Source organism: Meriones unguiculatus, chromosome 9, assembly GCF_030254825.1.
Source record: "Meriones unguiculatus strain TT.TT164.6M chromosome 9, Bangor_MerUng_6.1, whole genome shotgun sequence".
NCBI lineage: Eukaryota > Metazoa > Chordata > Mammalia > Rodentia > Muridae > Meriones > Meriones unguiculatus.
The window spans coordinates 118,750,313-118,771,221 of NC_083357.1; the positions used below are offsets into that span (position 1 = coordinate 118,750,313).

The 20,909-nt window shown below is 44.0% G+C and overlaps 1 protein-coding gene across 3 annotated transcripts in view; it reads left to right on the plus strand.

Moving 5' to 3' along the window:
• The window catches only part of Pcca (propionyl-CoA carboxylase subunit alpha), a 288,912-nt gene that overhangs the window by 189,198 nt on the left and 78,805 nt on the right, over positions 1 to 20,909 (plus strand). The gene's annotated exons all lie outside the window — the stretch shown is intronic.

Here is a 20,909-nt window from a genome sequence, read left to right on the forward strand (position 1 = left end):
AGGGAGCCTCCCAAGCTTCTGGTTATTTGCGCAGTGTGTATGTGGTTAGCTTAGTTACAAGACGAGTCTGACAACATTGATATTCAGGGCCTTTAAAACTGCAATCCATACATGCATCAGGCTTTAGAGTTTTGAATTAGGAGGGCACTGTGAACTTTCTTTCATTCAGCTACTTTAATTTTTATACTTCATTTGAAAATTTTACTGCTTTGTCTGCTGGAGAGGGAACCCAGGTCTTGTGCAGGCTAAGTAGGAACTCTGCCCTGGCGCTCCATCCTTGGCCTTTTACTGTGTTTTTCATAAGCCATGCCGTCATTGGCGCTCATGTGAATCAAATGCACAGTTTCCTTGAAAATGGCACTTCTTAAGTGCTGGTGTTTCCCTTAAATGGTAGGGAAATTTCTATCGCCAAATGTGAAGTGTTTGCTGTATAGCTGAGGCAGTTTTAAAGTAAGGATAAGAGTGGAGAAAACCATCTGCCTTTCTCTTTGCCACACTTTGCATTTTTTTCTCTGTACTGGTGTTATGCACTTGTGTCCAGGCATTCATCCTGTGCAGGGAAGTTTCCTTTGAGTTGGCTTTAATTTATTCATCTGTCATGGGGTGTCCTAAGTTTGAAGAGTCAGAGGAAGTGGCAAAGAAGTTTTTAGTTGTGTGAGTAACCAAGTTGTATTTCAGCCTAACCCGTGTCTCCCTGAATTCATGTTTGAATAAAAGCACTGGAGGATGAAGAGCTGACTGGCACCTAGCTTCCACAAGCCGGCTCACTTGACAGGAAGGAGAGGGCACTCGAGGGCAGAAGGTGGCTAGTGATGTGCTTACGATACTGAGTAAAGAGAACCCAGAGGCCAGGCTTTCTTGCTGTCAAGGCCCCTCCACTCATCTGTCCACCTGTCTGTCTGTCCATTTGTCCATCCATCCACCCACCAACCCATTCACTCACTCCTCTTCCTACCCATTCATTTTCCTATTGTGCTAGGGTTTGAGTTCAGCTTTTGGCACATATTAACCTCTGAGCCTGGCAGCTGAATCCTAGTTGTTATGTGGCTGGCATTGGTTCTCTCTGAGGGAACGGTGAGTGGATTGTTTTAACTGTGGGACCTGGTCCATGTGCTGTCACATCTGCTGCTGGTATTTAGGTAGAGATGTGATTGCCCCATCTGACTGCACAGGCCTGCAGCGGCTGGGGGTAAGGTTGGGGAGCCTCACCCTTTGGGGCAGTGTTCCAGATCCTGACCACAAGTGTTTTCCACTACTTCACAGCCCAAGTAATGGTGGTTAAGTAGAATATTTTTGTTAAAGCAAGATTTTGACGATCTTAACTCCTTCTGCTGTCTTTCATCAGCTACCAGTCTTTACACGAAAATCCTGATTTTGTGCCTCAGAAAAAAAAGTTAAATATGCAGTCATGGAAATTCTTGAGTTTTTAGCCACACACTATCAAATATATGTGAAGCACTTTGAACGCTGGCTCAGCCCTCGCCCTCTAGAGGCCTTACAGAAGCTCTAACAGGGCCCGAGCTACAGAGGGATTCCCAGCGTGGAGGAGGAATGTGCTGCCGTCACCGAGTCAGCGAGGGCATTGTCCTATGTCTTGGCATGACTCTCTTAGCTCTTCGAATTCTGTAAAACAGCATCGTCCTCACGGAACCTCAATGTGCCACAGCTGCACCAAATGTTTTGATGTCTTTGCAAAAGGCAGACAGGGGCTTCCCTTTGAAATGTGTGAGGCAGCTTGGGATGCCATAGCTCAGATGGATTTAATTAGTCCTTCCTGGGACTGGATGTCCGCTTGCTGCAGCTGAATTCTCATCCCACTCACCCATAACTAGAAACACCTCGCTTCAAACGGGTCTCTTCAAAGAAAGATGGGTTTCGGGTTCTGTGTTTTACTCTGTTTGATGTTGGCTTCCCTTTAACTGAGAGGACTTCATGTTTATACAACTGTTGTTATTAAGCAAACATAGCTGGCCCCACCAAGGCTCCTTTGTACCAGGCTGGCTAGGGTGGCCATCCGAGATGAGGTGTGTGGAATAGATCTTGCTGCTCAGCCCCCACAGCAGCTGTGCCTTCCCAGACTTTGCTTGTGAGTGAACTGAAAAAAAAAAAAAAAATGGCATTAACCTGTGGGTAAGGCCTTACCATCCTGTACGAATGCCCACATAAGTTACACTCAGAATCCGAAACTGTGGCTACTGTTCATCACAGAACAGCCAACAACCAACCAGGGTTGTCACAGTGTAGCTGGTGCTTGTTCCGGCTCCCCTGCCGGTGCTGTTCTTGAAAAAAGATGCTCGGCACAGAACCTTAAAATGTCCTGGACTAGCACTTTAAACTGGCTTCAGGCTGTCACACCTCAGCAGAATAGCTGGCACCTTGCCGCCCTCTTCCCACAGCGACGTTTCTTCTCTCCTCTTGTACCGTGTCTGGTTGCCCCACCATCATATCACCTTTCACCTTCTCTGCCCCCATCCCATTTACAGTTCTGGGTGTTCTCCAGACTTGTACTCATGTGTTCACTGTGCTCAGATGGAGAACCTCAGGGGCTGTCATGCTGGAGTGTGGATCTGCCCCTCAGATCTTCTTGGCACTAACATCCAGAGGTTTAGGGAGAGCCTGAAAGCTACACGTACATGGCATATTACTTGGCCTGTAAGGAAAGATAAAATCAACTTAGGCTGTTGAAGCTTAAAATGGTTGCAAAGCCATAGCTCACAAGTTGTTCTGTGTCTTGTTTTCATTCTTCATCCAATATTCTATAGTCTCAGGCTGCCTGGAACTCTGCCATAAATGATCTACCCCATCTCTTCACCAGCTTCCATGCTTCAAACTGTGGCAGGTTCTTCAATCAGAGATCAGAGACCCCACTGACAGACAGCTAAAATGGTCAAGAAGAGCCCAAGTCAAAAGCGTTTTGAGCAATGGTACCATCTAGGGCTGTGATGACTGGGGCTAGGCCACAGCTGGTCTTTGAGCTCTCTATTCTTTTTTTTTTTATTTTTATGTTTATTAATTACAGTTTATTCACTTTGTATTCTCCCTGTACCTTCCTCCCTCGTCCCCTCCCAATCCCTCCCTCCCTCTTCCCCACCCATGTCCCTTTTCCAGTCCACTGAAAAGGGAGGTCCTCCTCCCCTTCCCTCTGACCCTAGTCTATCAGGTCTCATCAGGAGTGGCTGCATTGTCTTCTTCTGTGGTGTGGTAAGGCTGTTCCCCCCTCAGGGGGAGGTGATCAAAGAGCAGGCCAATCAGTTCATGTCAGAGACAGTCCCTGTCCCCATGACTATGGAGGCCACTTGGATACTGAACTGCCATAGGCTACCTCTGTGCAGGGGTTCCAGGCCATCTCCATGAGTGGTCCTTGGCCGGAGTACCAGTTTCAGAAAAGACCCCTGTGCCCAGACTTTTTGGATCTGTTGCTGTCCTTGTGGAGCTCCTGTCCTCTCCAGGTCGTACTATCTACTTCTTTCATAAGATTCCCTGCACTCTGCCCAAAGTTTGGCAATGAGTCTCAACATCTGCCTCGATACCCTGCAGGGTAGAGCCTTTCAGAGACCTCTGTGGTAGGCTCCTGTCCTGTTTCCTGTTTTCTCCCTCCTTTCATGTCCATCCTCTTTGCCTTTCTGAATGCAAATTGAGCATCTTAGCCAGAGTCCTCCTTCCTGATTAGCTTCCTTAGGTGTACAGATAGGGCTGGAGAGATGGCTCAGCGTTAAAGGCTAGGCTCACAACCATAAATATAAGAGCTCTCTATTCTTGATCACTTGTTTGTGAATTGTGGCTGTTGGGTAGGACACCTAGTGTTAGAACAATAGGCTTGACACAGAAATAGTTCATTACATTTATACAAATGTATTCACTTTGAAACATCGCAGGTATAGTTTATTCAGGGTGTCCTATGGGGATTTTGCTTTTGTAACGGTAGTTCATGTTTCTGTAATTTTCTGTGTTTGTTGGCAGTGCTCTAAAAATCTTGGTAGAAATATAAAATATTGAGGGTCAGAATGCCAGTGAATTGTCTCTTATTTCAGTTTGCAAGACAGCTTGTTAGGAAACTGTATTTCTAGCTATTGAAGTTACTATGGAGTGCATTACAGTGGTCGCATTTTTTATTATGCAAACAGGGCAGTCTTAGCAAGTCAGATATAAGGACATAGGCCGTTATATTCCATCCTCCATTTCCCCCCTCAACTTAGAAAACTTAACCTAGCTGCCATCAGCATTTAATAGCAAATTCAGTGTGGGGCCAGGTAAGGGGTGGCTAGGAAACAAGTTGTTAAAAACAACAGTCTTTGAAGATAGTAAAACTTCCTCTGTCCCTGAGGGTTTGGAAGGGGAGGCCACGCAACTCCCCTGAGCCACAGCCACTGTAGCACTTAATAAAGTGCTGGTAGACAGGGAAAAAAGGGCCGTGAGACACAAAGCCTGGACAGGTGGGCTGTGGAAGCCAACAAGTGCCGGGTATCTCTAGAGACCTGGTTTTCCTCATCTATAAAATAGGACAGTACCTTCTAGGGTTTCTGTACAGCTCAAAGAAGAAAATGTATAGGAAGTAGAGTGGTGTGTGTGTGTGTGTGTGCATGTGCGTGTGTGTGTGCATGTGTATGTGTGCATGTGTGTATGTATGTGCATGTGTGTGCATCTGTGTGTGTGTATGTGTGTGTATGTGCATGTGTGTGCGTGTGTGTGTATGTGTATGTGTGTGTGTGTATGTGTGTGTGTGGTAGGTGCTTAATGTTATGCTTGTTCCATCTTAAGTGTGTAAATTACACAGATCATGAGTTTTCACATAATCCAATAAAGTATATACTTTGCAAGCAGATCTTTTCCCATTTTCAAGGAATGTGTGAATAATTTGTATACACAGACATGTCAGTGCCAGTTGCTGTTCTGAGATCTAAAACTCTTTTATTCGTTTCTCCTGTGCAGCTCTGTTGAGGCTGTAACACAGGAGCACAGAGGTGCTTCTGGAGGCAGTCTTCCTGTCTGCATGGTTGATCTGGGGAAATTTTGTCTAATGAGACTAGTGAAGCCATCACAGATTCCACTCTCTCCCCTCTTTGTGGCCCTGGGACCTCTCTTTTATTTGAATTAAAGCCCACCATCCTCTTGTTCCCGGCCAATGCACCATTGTTAAAAACTAAAAAGAAGAAGCAGCAGGGGGACAACCGGTGTTCTCTGCGAGAGGTTTATTAGAAGGGTATGGAGGAAGTGGGTAGCAGGGCATGGTGGGGAAAGAGAGGGAAAGGAGGGATGGGGTGCCCCAGAGAAAGAGGAGAGTGTAAGAGTAAGAGAGAGAAAATAAGAGAGAGACCATGTGTCGGATCGGCCCTTTTAAGGGGCATGATAACCACGCCTTCCAGCAGGTGTGTTCACCTGGCTGGCGACATATGATGACATCATAGGTTGCTGGGCAACCCAGAAGCAGGTTGTGTTCCAAAATACTAACACTCTCCCCCCCTCCCCCGCACACTGTACGGTGCACCTATCCTGTCACGGTGCCAGACTCCATCCTGCTCCTGGGGAGTTTGGTCCCTTCTCTACCTGCCTTCCCCGTTTCCATGCCACTTTCCTGGGTGTCTCCTCCACATACCCTCTGCTCCATGGGTGCCCTCAGGATGCTCTGCGGAGTCAGTGAGTGGGATGGATATTAGATTCTTGGTTAATGGTCTTTTTCTTTGCTTTAGAGCCATTTCTCTGAACAAGTGACAAAACTTAAATAGCTGGAAATAAAAGCAAAAAACATAATCTAGGTATTACCAGAATTGAAGTTTCTGTTTTGAGTCAATGAAGGTTTCCCTCTGAAGGGAAGATGTTGTAAAATAAATCATGGTGTTTAAACCTCAATAAAAGGTGCATTGCCAAATTTTAAAGTTCTGTGTGCAAGGCCTGTTTCCCTGTGAACACGTGTGTTCTTGGGGTCTTATTGTCATGGCAGCACATGGACGTGTATTTACGTGACTGCCACATTTGATCACTGGGAGTTTAGATCAAAACCGTTGTTTGTGTTTAGGTGTATGGTGTGTGGGTGTGTTTAAGGCACCAGATGGAAAGGACAAACAGCACAACCTCATGTCCTACTAACTGTGGGCACACTTGTTGAGGCACTGTCAAGTTCACGCTGTTGGAGAAAGCACGTGTCTGTTCACCGCTGAGCCAGCGGCACTGCTTCACAGCTCTACACACCTCCCTCACTCAAGTGTGCAGGCTCAGCGTAAGCAATGGAGGGTTGCTCTGAGCGCCTCTGTGAGCAGATGGGAAAGAAACTGGGAAGACTTTGTGATTCTGTTTATAGGCTGCTACCCAAACCGCCAAGGAAGTGTGAGAGCTGCTTGTAGTTGGGGAGTCGGTAGTGCTGGATGTACGTGGTTAGTTTATCGCAGACTAAAGAGACTTGTTCAGTTTCACTCCTGGATCTGAAAGAATAAAGTCCTAGCATAATACGTGACCCTGCTCACAATCTGCCTTCCCGCCTTCCCGGTTCCGGGTACGTGACCCTGCTCACAATCTGCTTTCCCGCCTTCCCTGTTCTGGGTACGTGACTTAACTACGGCTTTGTTCGAACCACCCAATCAGACCCCTGTAACTATGCTTCTCGCTTCTGTAACCGCGCTTCCTGCTCCCGAGCCCTATAAAAACCTGTCACCCCAACCGAGAGGCGCGCAAGTCTTCCGAGAGACTTTGTCGCCCCGGGTACCCGTGTACTCAATAAAACCTCTTGCTGGTTGCATCCGAACAACTGGACTCGTTGATCTTTGGGTACGGGGTCTCCCTGACGGAAGACAACCTTCGGGGGTCTTGCAGATCGAGTGCACTAGTTGACATTTTAACTAAACGCTGCATCCAGGTCTCGTCTTTTAGCTTTACACCACGTGTGTTCCAAATGTTCCATAGGCTGATTGCTGCCTTCCCTCAATATATCGGGAACTTCACCTCTGTGGGAGGTGTTTGTTTCTTGCACGAGTCTAGCTTTCCAACTTGTAATTAAGCTGCAATAGAAATTACATGCAATAGAAATTACACACACACACACACACACACACACACACACACACACACACACACTAACTTACAAGGAGGGTATTCTTGCTTGCATTCTGCAGATCATTTGCTTATTCAAGCATATAAACTTCAACAAGAGGAGGTAATTTTGCTTAGTTTTCTTGATTTGAATTGTTCTACTATTTGGCATGGGGTGGGAAAGGGAAAAATCATATTGAAAGCATTGTTCTGCTAATGAAGTTGCTTGTCCTCGTTTGTGCCAAATTTGGCAGGTAAAATTACCATTTATTCTACTTGCTGGAGCTGCAGAATAGATTGTTGAGGGAAAGTAGCAATTTCAGCAGTGACGCCAGGCAGAGCTGCTCCACTGCGTGCCTCTCCTGTGCACTCCCCGCCACTGACCGCGGCCGCGCACCATCCTGCCAGGGCTGCGCTTCACCACTAAGCACTCCTTCAGATCCACTCGTCAGACGCGGACAAATGCTCCAAACGTGGCTTTAAACAAACGTTGTTAGTTGTTGCTAATTATAGAGAGCTGAAGTGAAGCGCTCTGACCGCAGATAAAGCAAAGACTAATGAATTGTTTTGAGTATTTTGAAAGTATTTAATGAGTTTAAGTTCTAAGCAATTTTTTAAACATAAAGGTGAAATAGAGGCTTGAATATGTAGATATAGAAGACTCTGAAGTTCACAATTTCTCCTACACTAAGTATTTCTTGCTTTGAGGTTTGTAAGTCATTAAAGAAATAAGAAATCTTGTGCTAAAATGAGAAAAAAATCCCAAAATATTAGATATTTGTTTTAGCCATGTGTTTAAATGAAATGCATAAATTTAACATTTGATAATCTTGAAATTGTTTCTTTCAATTCATAAATACATATTTGAAGTGAATATATTATTCAGTAAATTTCTTGTATGTTGAGTTTTCCTTGGTTATAAAATTACAGATTAAAACAAAATATAGTTTACAGATGAATGCTAAATTTGTCCCTCTGAAAAAGAAAAAACAGAAACTAAATTAACTTGTTTTTAAAAATACATTATGATTAAAAAATTGTAATCTTGCAAATGCTATCTCAGCCAGTTGGGGCCGCGTGCTGTTGGAACTTACTGCCATCAGCCACTCCTTCCCGCAGGCTACCGCGACTGGTAGGCAGGTGCGGATGTCACAAAATCTAACATGGCAATTGACACTAATTGGCGTAGTTGTTGGCAGTCTTCTCAGAAAGCAAAGGGCTGAATGGGTGGATGGGCTTAGCAAACTTGAATGATAATAAGCATTTCTCTATGCATCTTGAATTACTTTTGTGACCCAGACTCATAGGGACACTTTCTTGTGACCCGCCCTTCAATGAACAGGAGTGGAGAAAGCCCTCTGTGCAGGGGGCAGTTAGTGCCTGCTTCTCAGGTAAGCCTTCACAGCTGTCTGCCTCACTGCCCGCCTCCTGCCTCCCGCCTCCCAGCTCTGTTCCTTGTGCTCTGAGAAGACCATGTGAAATGAGATGAAAATTGCTATTATTGCTGATTATGAGATAAATTTATTTGATTAATCTGATGTCAGAGTTTGATGAATGTCTTAGTATAGGCCAAACTCAAAGCGTTTTGAATTCGTGGGTGTTGTGAGAAGTGTGTGGCTTACCCAGCAGTCTTAGAGCGGGTGGGTGACTCTGTAAAGATACAGAAATCAGAAGATTGGCTTTGACGGAATTCGTTTTGGGCCTGGATGATGGGCATGTTTATGTTACTAAGATAACACTGTTGTGTGTGTGTGTGTGTGCATACAGTTTTCTAGAACACAGGGCAGCTGCTTACTTACTTTGCACAGTGGCCCGAGCCCCTTCTGTTATTTAATTTGCGCAGCGCCCCTAGCCCCTCCTGTTGGAATTCTGTATTCACTGCGTCTTTCCCAGATCCTGCCTGCTCTGGTTCTTTTATCGTAAGCTGCCCATCTAAAGTGAGAACCGCAGAGCTTAGCAGACTTTGGTGTGCTCATGTACAAGTAAGTTAATTTCTTGGCAAATGGACTTAATAAAGCTTTCTAAGTGCTCTGCTTTAATCAAATGGAATGACTGTAAGCTGGAAATGTCACTGAGGCGCTCTTTGCATGGCTCCCGTCTGTGTGTAGACCACCCTTTACCCCGACAGGCGTGTCCACTTAAGTAAATGGTGGTGTAAATGTCTTTCACTCTTGTCAGTACTAGTGTAGTTTCCATCAGCTGAAATGCTTTCCAGAAAACAAGCACACGTCTTAGGTGAGTTAGGAGGAGGATTGGTCAAGGAGGTGCCTCTGCTTCCGGATTTCCCTAAACACCCTAGCCTCCTGAGTTAAAGCAGGCTTTATTCTTGTTTCCTGCAGGCAAAGGCTCCTGCGTGCAGTGCCGCAGGAGAGAGGCTTGCTGGAGGCTTCAGTGCAGGAGAGAAGGGCTGTGCTGCTCCTTTTCTCAGTTAAGATGTTGCCATTTTTGATGTGTGGTTGAGCCATTCCCACTCATTTTGCACTGTGCTGTTGATGCAGCATCCTGAGACTTACTGCTATAAGGTAATGAATGGTAAAGTTACATAGAATGCGTTCAGAATATTGATCTTTGCCTAAGGAGAGATGGGGAAGAAAATCAAGACAGTTTTGGGCTGTTCCTTCCTTTTCCATTTTTACTTATAATAAGGATTGAATTGATTTATTCATTGCTTCGGAGTGGCTGTGCTTTAAGTGTTTTAAACCTTATTTTTATAAATGTCTAAGGATGTATGGGAGTGATTTCACCGCTACCTCTAGTTGTTTCTGCATATCTTTAAGAATGAACTTAATTTGCTCATTAATTCCTTGTACTATTCCTAATTATTTCCCACTCATTCCTTTCTGTGCTTGCCAGCTTTCAGTTTGGCCATAGCCAGTGTATTATTCCTGGTAACTGCTACCAAAACTAATATATATTAGCCACACTCTCTTTCAAGACTCCTGGAACCATGCCAGACCTCTTCTCTTCGGGGTTTGAGAGCTCAGTTTGCACATAATGGAGTAGTTTTACTCTGTTCACAGTCATCAAGATTAAAGGATTCATCTAACGATGTGAATAGATAATTTTAGTTCTCTGGACATAAAAGTGAAACCCCAGAAATGGGATAGAATTTTAAGTAGCATTTTTAATTTGTTTTAAACCTCTTTCTCATTGTCTGCCTTTCTTTAAATGAGCTGTGTTAAGTCTGCTGGACTTTACACGCGTTGGGTGGGCAGTGAGGTATAGATCTCTGTAGATTCTGTTGTAGGTTTTAAGTTATGAAAGAACTTAATGGAGTCTTTTATGTAGTTGAAATAACTGCTCTTGTAAGCATTTATGGATTTTTAAATGGAAGTATTATTCACACCTTGTAGGACATTACAACTATAAATAGTTTTAACGTAGAAGTGTCTTTATTAGTTTCACTGAAGTTGTATTAGGAAACTTCAAAATAGAACTGTGTTGTTTGTGGTTAGTGATCTAAGGTCTCAAACATATGCTTTACGAATGTGAAGGTGAAGCAGGGTAGCATGTTTCTTTGATACTGTACTATTTTTGTCTAGGGCATGGTTTTCATAGCTTTTTAACGGGCCTGTAAGCACAGGGGTGAAACTTATATTTTTCTGTGCCAGTGAGATGGCTTGGGAGATGGAAGTGCATGTGTTTCAAGGCGAGCTGCCTGAGTTTGCTTCCCAGAACCCACATAGAGGCGGAAGGAGAAGAGAAACTCTGCAGAGTTGTCCTCTGACCTCTGCATGTGCTCCATGGTCGCACACACGTATCATGCGCTCATTTCTTAAGTTGGATTTTCTCTCTAATTAGATTGTTTTTACTTTAACATAGTGTTACCAAAAATCCACCAGGCTTCAGGATCAAGGCCTTGTGTTAAGCTCTTCATGAGCCCTATGAAGAACTTCCAGGGGTTTGAGTTTAATGTGATGAGGGCTTTAAGCCACTATTAGGTATAGAGATACAAAATGCTGTAGCATTTCAAAGAAAAGACCTCATTCATGGTGTTGGTGTATGTCCAGGAGTTAGGCAACAAAAGTTCAGAAGCAGATGGTAGGCAGCCTGAATGCAGCAGTGACGCGGCCGGTTGATGTTCAGCATGAATACAGTTGGGAATGGGTGTCTGTGTACATTTGCTTGAGGGAAAGAAAGGCTGGGAGAAGACTGGAAGCGATGAGTGGTGTGTTGGAGGTTGATTGAAGGCCCAGGGGGGCAGGGAAGGGAGTCGTGTTTCTGTCCGTTACATGACTAGAAGCTGAGAAGTATTTTGAAGTAGGAAATCTCATAAAACACCAGAAAGCCATGGTTTCAGTTGGTCAGCTGTACTGATTGGCGTTAGGGATTTGGGGAGATTTTCAAGTTGTTGAGGTCACTGCAAAGGGGGAAAAGGCAGGAGAAGGGCGAGTAGATTACTTATGGCAGAATTCTGTAAGCTGGAGAGGAGCCAGTTGCAGCAGAAAGGAAAGCACTGAAAATGGAGCCTACAGGTGGAGGGAGAGCAGGCCGTCTCCTCCTCCCACTGGCCACCTGTGGGAAATGATTTCTCTTTTTGGCCAAATTATCTTGATAACTTATTTACAATTTGGGCTAGAAACCTTTGGAACTTGTTGCAGCTGTCCAAAGAGCTAGCCCAACCTAATGACCTATTTTCTTTCACTTCCTACCATGGAAATTTAAAGCATTCACAAAATTCAGACAACAGAGTGCTGGAGCCCCTGTGCTCTTCCTGTTCATCTGTAGCTCACTGCTTTTTCTTCTTCCTGACTTTCATAGCAGGCTGCAGCCCTAGAAATTGATTTATTTTAATGTTTGTTGAGTTGTCCTAAATCTCCAAACAGCCCCTAGTCTTGCTCCTTTTCCCCTCAGGTGAAGCCTCTTACTTTGTAAATTTCACCCAGATGGCCACTTAGCTGGACTTTGTTTTTCTACTGCATGGCCGTATTTGTTTTCTAGAACATCCTGTTCTTTCACAGGCTGTGACATATGCTCAAGGCCGAGGGAGGATCCTGCTGTACACTGAATAAATGAAGTGGGGAGGGAAAGAGTGACTACATTGGAATTATTGGAAGGTAGTTTCTCTTTGGAGGGGTTGACAGATCTTGGCTGGGGAGAGTCCAGAATCAACCCTGATGGTTGAATCGTCAGGAGAGCTTGTGGTAGGCAGGCGTAAACACAGATGTGGACATTTTTCCCTGAGTTTACCTTAGCCTGGCGGGAAGGCGGCATCTGGGGGTGGCCAGGCTGACATCTGTGTGGCTCCTGAGCGGTGCGCACACCGTGCCAACGTGAGTGGCTGTGGAGAGACACTAGGACATACTCTCAGTCCAATCGCTCCGCATGCTTCCAGCTATTCAGGCAGCCGAGGTTGGTCTGCTGGGCCTTGTAGGAGCATTACGGAACAAGCGCTTACTCTCCAGGATCAGGGCTCTGGCAGATCCAGCCCGAGGTCAGGGCCCACTCCTGGCTTGCTGATGAAGTATGTATTCCACAGCACAGTGTCAGAAAGCAGGGCAAGTTAAGGAGGGTATTTGAGACAGAGAACAGAGTTGTGAACTTAAACCAGATCCCAGTCCTGCCCTAAAAGGCCACCTCTGAGGTCGCTGGAGAGAAATAGAAACAGTTAGACGGTGATGCTGGGTTAATGTTAACCTTTTGGTTTTGCTCACTGCTGTATAAGGAGAATCTTCGGTTGTACAGACGTAAGCTGAAGCATTGACAGGTTTGTGGGTCAGCACGGAGGTCTTTATTGCCAGAGGACGAGTGATGACTGACAGGTGTGGGTGATATACACAGATGGCTGTGCACTAATGCTGAAACCTTTTTGCTTTTGAAGTTATCTTTAAAAAAGGATAAAAGCTATTTCGAATACTCATCAGGTTAGCAGTGATTTCATCATCTTTCTGTTTCCTGCTTGTAATCAGTTAAAAATAAATGCTAGCAACTGACTAAGGAAATACCAATGGTTCCTGGAGCTGGTCAGCTCTACTTTGCAAGTTCATGGTTTCTCATGATTAGCCTGAAGAATAATTAGATTAAAAAAAAAAAACACTGTTATTTCTGGATTGCATTTGACACAAGGCAGATATAACTACTGACTTACCCTCTATGAGGATACAATGGTCCCTCTGGAGCATCAGTTCCTACACCTGTGCATCCGACAGACTTGGCGTCTTCATTGCTCATGCTTATAAAACATTCTGTTAACAAATGAAAATTTAACAACATAAGGTGTATATTAATTTGGGGGGGATTTTGCTCTAACTTTAAGATAAGAGCATAAAATTATCATATGTACATTGGAATTCTACTGCACAAATGATACCTGTTTGAGTATGTAGAATAAGAATAATGTCACTTACTGTTGTAGAAGCTCAGGCAATGATTTGTGAGCATCTTTCCTAGAGAGGAGAGTTAAAAACAGAACGTCAAATGGGCTATTAAGAGGAGCTTTGCATGTATGTAAAAGTCCTAGAATGCTGAACTGCCACAGAGAAATAGACAGAACAGGCAAGAGTAATAGCAACAGGTTGTAGCATTGGGTGGGAAACAGGAAGAGGAGGCAGTCATTCTCATGAACATCCTGTGACCACACACGTGATCCTGCTGCTGAGTTCCAGGTCATGCAGTGGGATGGAATTGGGTAATTGGAGTAGAGAGATGCTAATGAAAGCAAACGAGGTGCCAAAAGGAATCCGCTGAAGTCACAGGCCAGACAGTGGCAGTGCCGGCAAATGTCAATGGGGAGCAGGTGGGCCGGCACACGATTCCAGGAGTGTGAGGTGGAGCCAGGGATTCAGAGAGAGAGGTTGTTCCTGCTAGCTACCAGGAGAGTCGACTCAGCCTGAGGCTTAGGAGACAGAAAATGGAGGGCCAGAAAGCTACTTGTTGTTGTTTGGGCCCAGGCCCCTCAGATATGCTAGGCAAGAGCTATCCCACTGACCCCCCAAAGAAAAATAGGTGTTTTTGGGATCACACTCCACAAATGATGCCCCAGGCAAGGATGAGTAGTCCACAGAAGTGTCACCACTGACTGCTTGCCGAGCTTCTGGTAGGAGAGTGCTGTGCTGGGTGCTCGACTGGCTCCCAGCGGCTCTGGGAGGAAGTGGAGGCAGGAGCCACTAGGGAGACAAGCCTTCTCTGGCACCCCAGAGAGGTGCAGGCTTCCCCTGTTGCCCTGTAAAAGCGTGTCTTTCTGGAGTTATTCACTAAGCTGATCCAATTCACAGCCTGGTCTGTAGAGACTGACCTTATTGCACCAGTCCGGAAGACGCTAACGTAATGAAATAAAGAGCAAGATAACACAGAGGGTTTATTTTAACCATAAAACTGAAATTAAAGTTGCTAACTGCTCAGTTAATGAGGTGGTAATTAAACAGAAGCTAGACAGTCAAACTGGTGGTGGTTAGAGCGGTTCCTACATTTCTTTTTGCAATTCACAATATTTAATATATATTTAATTACATCTATAACAATGCATTATTAATATGACCTTTTGTGACAGGATGATGGAGCTTTACTGTCATATCTAATTCCTCTTGATGTTTTTTGTCATTTGTATATATATTTTGGGAAGAGAAGTCAGATGGTTTGCAAGGTGATAGTGTAAAGAGCAGACATCAGAAATGCTTGTCCTTTAGTTTTTCTTAAGAGAGCTATCCAACTCCTTTATGGAAAGCCACCCAGGATATCAGAACATTTCAGAGAACCATCTCAGTGAGTGGAAGAGCAGAACTGAACTCCCCTGCTCTGAGCTGGTGAGGTGGCTTAATGTAGGCAAAGTGTTTGTCGCACAGGCTGAGAACATGGGTCCCTGGAACCCAGTAAAAAGGTGAGCGCACTAGCTTGCATCTGTGATCAGCATCTTCTGACAGGAGAGTCACAGAAGCTTCACATTAACTGGCCTGGTGTTCTCAGCACAGTAGCAGAAACAAGAGACATTTGCCTCAGGGACATGGAAGGCCAGAGCTGACTTCTAAACAGTTGTCCTTTGTATACACACACAGACACACACAAGCATACACACACAAAGTCAATCAATAAATGTGATCAAAGAACTTAAGATCAAAGAACTTTTTTTGTTTCCATTACATAAACATATAGAATGTGCTATAGTTTCAGAACCATTAATTATAGCACAAACATGTCATACACTACAAGTAAATGTCAAAGCAAGCAACTAACAGAATTACAGGGCCTGTTAAATCACTGAGGTAGATTTGTATTGACAGAGTCTGAAAGGATACTTATACTTTACATAGTCTAGTAAACTGTAGTAATGGTAGATGAGAGTAAGACCAACTAACTACAGGTGCAGATGCTTTTGTGACTGAAGAGTCGAGAGATGCCAGCCCATTGATGTACAGTTAAATAGTGAAAAAATTTTGTTATCAGTTCAGACAGAAGAACAAAGACAATAAACATCTCTGTCCATAGAGCAAGTTTTCTTTCAGTAAAAAAGGAGCATCTATAATATAGTAACCGTGTGTCCTAATTGTTAAAAAGTTAGTTCTGCTGTGGGGGTGTGTGCACACACTTGCACATGCATGAACGCATGCACATGTGATATAGGTACTCAGAGAAGCCAGAAAAAGGCTCCTGGAGTTACAGGCTCTGCTGAGCTACCCCCTGTGGGTGCTGAGGGCAGAAGCTGGGTTTCTGGAAGGAAAGCCAACACTGAATTATCTCTCTAGGCCTTGTATCCATCTTCACGTTCCATTTGTTATTTTACTTTTAATTTAAGCTCATGTGACTACTCTAAGGAGTACCTAGAGATAATCGCTTTTACAAGTTAATTTTTCTGATTCTTTAAGTTCCTTTATGTGAAAAGGGAGAAGTTTGAGCTGGGTATATTGTTTTTATGGTTCTTTCCAGGCTGAGAGTCGGATCTGAAAACAGTTATCTCTCTCGTTTATTTTCTGTGCAGTGTGATGACGTGTAAGTTTCCTATGACCGCTGTGGCACACTAGAACCCCAGCGCTTCAGAAGCTGAGGCAGATGCATCAGTACTTCTTGTCCAGCCGGGGCTATGTAGCAAAACCTTGTCACAGAATAAACAATAACATACAACAAGGAAAAAGAAGGGCCAGAACTGGCTTGCTGTGAGGGTGGAGCCGATAGGTCAGTGCATCTCCTCTTCGCTTTGTTGGCAGGAACAGAAGCAGGATAAGCAGGGACAGAGTCCTGCAGATACAGCTCAGGGCGACCTCTGCAGAATGTCAACTTCCTGACACTGAGTAACAGAGTTAGAAAAGCAGGATTTACATGTGACAAACAAAATTACAGGGTGAACAAGGAGCGTCTCTTACAGTCCACACCTTCCCAAAGTTTTTTGTTTGTTTGTTTGTTTGTTTGGTTGGTTGGTTGGTTGGTTGGTTGTTTTTTTTCTCGACAGGATTTCTCTGTATAGCCTTAGCTGTTCTGGACTCACTTGAGCCACACCAGGCTGGCTGGAACTCCCAGAGATCCACCTACCTCTGCTTCCTCAAGTGCTGGGATTACAGGCATGTGCCACCAACCCTGGCTCCAAGGTTTTATTATTAGAATTTTCCATCCCTAATGTTAAGTACAGTTTTTAAAGCTTAGCAGGTGCTGCTGGGGTCACAGTATTTTTACTTTGTCAGGTAGTAGCCCTGAGGAAGTACTATATGTTGTTGCTTTTTAGTGATAATGTAACTGATCTCTTCCGTTGAGGGTGTGTATTTTTCCCCTCATGTGACGTGGGCAGGAAAACTGAATGTTTCACCCCAGCGTTGCCGTGCCACAGTGCCGCTGGTTGGTTTTAGTAGAATGCAGACATGTAGGGAGGTGACTAAATGTGGAAAAATACCTTCTGGAAATTGAAAGAAATCATGTGTTGGGTTGTTTTTGAAATGTCGTAAATATCCTTATTTTGAATAACTTTCAAATAAACCTGTCTGTGATTCCGCTGGAAGAAAGCTTTCAGAAAATAAAGCATGTGAGATGTATGTTATGATTCCCACCCACCAGAAGCTCTGATTTTTCCCAATTTCTAATGCCCATGTCATCTTCAGATGACTGAAGAATGGTGGGCCACCTGCATCCTCACACACTCAACTGCATGTCACTGTCTGTTTGGGTTTTGTCTGTGTGCACACCGCCATTGCTCATTCTCATGTTGTCTCAGGTTTGGAAATGACTATTTTTATGTTTATACAAAATCACGCTCGCTTTGGTGAGAACATGTTGAAGACAGCAGAGGGCTATAGGGAAAGTGTGTGGCTTACACATCTGGGGAAATATGACAAAGATGTAGGTGGCAGTGAGCTTACGGAGAGAGCTTGGCCAAGCGTGGGAGACCCTCTCCAGCCCTCTCTTCCAAACTTTTCTCCAGCCTGTCTGCTTCTTCTCCATCCTTCATGACCAGTCTCCGTGACCTCTGCTGGTGATCACCTGCTCTTGCACTGCTCTTTTCTGGCATGTTCCCACTGCTTGCCTGCACTGAAGTCATTGGAAATCTCTTCTCATGGTGTGTACCCAGAAACGACTCTTCCTCCATCTTGTGACCCCCTTCTTTGGACTCTCCAGTCTGTCTCCCTGCTTCCCCTCCCTCTGACTCCCTCTGAAGGCCCTCGGCTTGCACTAGAAGGCCGTAGCTAGTGTGTGTTCTGGCTTAGTTCCCTGACCTGTGAGCGTTATCATTTGATTAGAGACCCAGGGTTCCATGCCAAGAGCAGATTCACGCCTTATCCTGTCCTTTGTCCCGTGCTGGCTGCTTCTTGCCATGGGGATTTTGTTCTGTTTACCTTTAATTAAAAAAGGGTGTATGTGTTATATGATGTGTGTGTGTACTCACACTGTGTGTGTATGTACACATGCTCGCTTGCCATCGTGTGCGTGTGGAATGCGTGTTGGTTTCACCTTCCACCTTGTTTGAGACAGTCTCCTGGTTTTTCACTGTTGTGTCTGACAGACTGGCTGACGGGTGAGCCTCTGAGGATCCCTTGTCTTCCATCTCCCACCCTATGGTGACATCACTGGGTGACACCTGACATTGTCCAGCTTTACTTGGGAGTTGGGGATTGAACTCAGGTCCTCACATTTTTGCAGCAAATCCTTTCTCACTAAGCTATCTTACAGGACTGGATTTTCCTGAAAAGTATATATTCTTCTGTGATATTTCTGTGCACACCCCAAATACTAGCACATTTACCTAATTTGTGCTCATCTTTCTGATCTTAGCTTAAAGGCTACTTTCTCAGAGAGATGTATCTTCCTTCTGGGAAGTAAAAAATATTGAGAAGGTTTAAATCTCTACATATCATTGGGGACTGAAGATATAGTTCACAGTAAATCACTTGACTAACACATAAGAGGCTCTGGGCTCAATACCACCCTGGCACTCAAACAAGCAAATAATAAATTTAAAGCTAGTTGCTGTGGTCCATGGCTGTCTTCCCAGCACCAGGGAAGCAGAGACAGGAGTATTTGGTGTTTGTGTCAGCCTTGGGCTACATTCAAGACCCTGTCTGAAAAACATAAAAAGCAACAACAACAACAAAATACATATGCCTATTTTTTTTTTCTTAAGAAAGGGTAGCATACTGCATATATTCGGTATTTGTTTGAGAGTAGTTTTACTTTAGTACCTATAGAGATTTCTTATTTTTAGAACCTCCCCAGCCCCAAAAATAAATGCAGAGAATTTATTTTTTGTTGTATATCTTAGGGAAACCCTGGCTGGGTATAAAATCAGTTACCTTGTTTCCTTTGATTTGTTTGGAACAAATTACTCTGAGGTCTTCTGTGTTGGTGTTGCTCTTGGCTAATTTTATTTTTTTTCTTTCCTTGTATATAGTTTCTTATTTTTTGCTTAAGTGGCCAAATAATTATTTCTTTAAGCATAGAATTCCTTTAATTTCATAAGCCTAGAAATTCAACATTTTATTTATTTTGAAGACTTACTCTGGGCATAGTGGCACACACCTCAAAGCCCTGCTCTTGGAAAGCAGAAGCAGGTGGATCTCTAAGTCTGGTCTATATAATGAATTCTAGGCTAGCCATAGCCACATAGTGAGATCCTGTCTCAAAAAAAAATGAAAGTTGCACTTTTAAATCTTTGGCTCTATATCTTTCTTCTGCCTTATAAGCCTTTTTGAAGAAGATAATTATGTATCCTTTGTGTTGCCTTTCCTCCTTCTCCACGTCTGTTTTCTTCATTACTACTTTTATATTAGCGACTATTTTTGTGTGTAGAGTTTCTCTATGCTCTGGTACTTCTTTCTTTTTTCTTTTTCCTTTTTTTTTTTTTTTTTTTTAGTTACATTCTATTTTTGGTTGCTTCTTCATGTGGCTTTTATCTCCTTAGTGTTATTTTTCTCTTCACTTTTTTTCTCTGAGTTCTACCAGCTTGCTTTTCATTTCCTTCTATTATTGTATAATCTCTTCTTTGAACCCTTGTTTTTCTTCTTTGAGCTGCTTTAAAGAAAAAAAAAAAGAGGCTCACATTTCCTATGGTTGCTTTGAGTCTTTGGAGAAGTATTTATCTGAAGTCTTCCTGTGTTTGAGTAGTTGCTCTTGGGTTTTATGCTCCTAATTTATTTACCTTTTTCCTCTTACAAATTTTTCTTCAGTTGTGTCCAAAGCTGCAGTATTGGCTGCTTTCTGATGACTGTCTGTTTTGTAATAGGGAAGGCTGGCCAGAAGCAAAGGCTGCGCTTTTCTACTCTGCCCTCTCAGTGCAGCTCTTTCACGTTAGTTGTCACTGAAGAGGTAGAGTGGTGGCAAGTTCAGCAAGGTTATCAGCTTAGCAATAAGGAACCGTCCTCTCATTCTTCAGCTGCTGGAGGATGGGTGTGAGGAGTGTCAGTCATCACACCTGGCTCACTCTGCCCCTAACTTTGCGTGCAAGCAGACTGTGGCACCTTTGCTCCCTGCTGGCGCATCCACACAACCAGGTTTCATCCGTCTGATAGCAGTGTCGATAAAGTGGTCACATCTGTTCATTATATTTGTCTTGGAGACATTTGATTACTGATAGGTACCCAGAAAGGCACGTGGTGGTTTCTGGCATATTCCATCATCTAATGTTGGCAAATGTACCTCATGTTCGCTGCTGACGTTGTGATAGCTTCCTTGCTTCAGAGGTAGTGAAATCACATATGTGTTGATTTCTTATCTAGTGTCTAAGGAGATGCAGTCCCTTTGTTTCTCAGTCATGCAGTCTTTCTGAAAACCTCTCTACCATTAGCAGAGAGGAAAGAAGACAAGCTTCTGTGTGAACAGGGTTCTGACTTCCTTTGTGCAAATACAGTCTTCCAGACACACTGCTCTCTGCCTCTAGACTTCGTCACAGTAGAGCTTTGATGTGTGTGCTGGGATGTTGGAACCATGGTCAGAACCATGTCAAGATACTGATGGTGGGGCAGACAGCCTTCCAAGTCTGTGCTGCTAGGTTTTGGACCTTCAGCTGTTGAGTAACCATTCCTGATCTCATTCCTGCCTTTCTGGTGCGGTGACTGCATTGAAAGCCTTCTGCTGCCCATAGGCCCTGCTGTGTGCTCCTCATCGTGATGTAGAGTTGACTGATCATCTGCTAGGGCATGCTAGAACTTCTAGATTGCTATCCTGATTCACTGACTCACATTTTTAGTTAGCAATGTCCCGAAGCCTTCAATTGTCTCTGGAACATGGATCCTTCTAGGGTAGCCAGCATTTGACAGAAATGTTTGAACAAGTCTTTGTTCACTGTTATCTCCTTATCTGGCCCCAAGGATCCCCAACAGAAAGACAGCAGGACTCTGACATCTAGTTTTACAGAGTTTGTGCAGTTTGGAGAGAGATGGCAGTGGATTGTTAGCAGCCATAAATGTTGATTCTGCTTTAGGGTTCCTTTCCAACTTGTACAAATGTGTACACAGCTAAAATAATAATGCTGTTTGCAG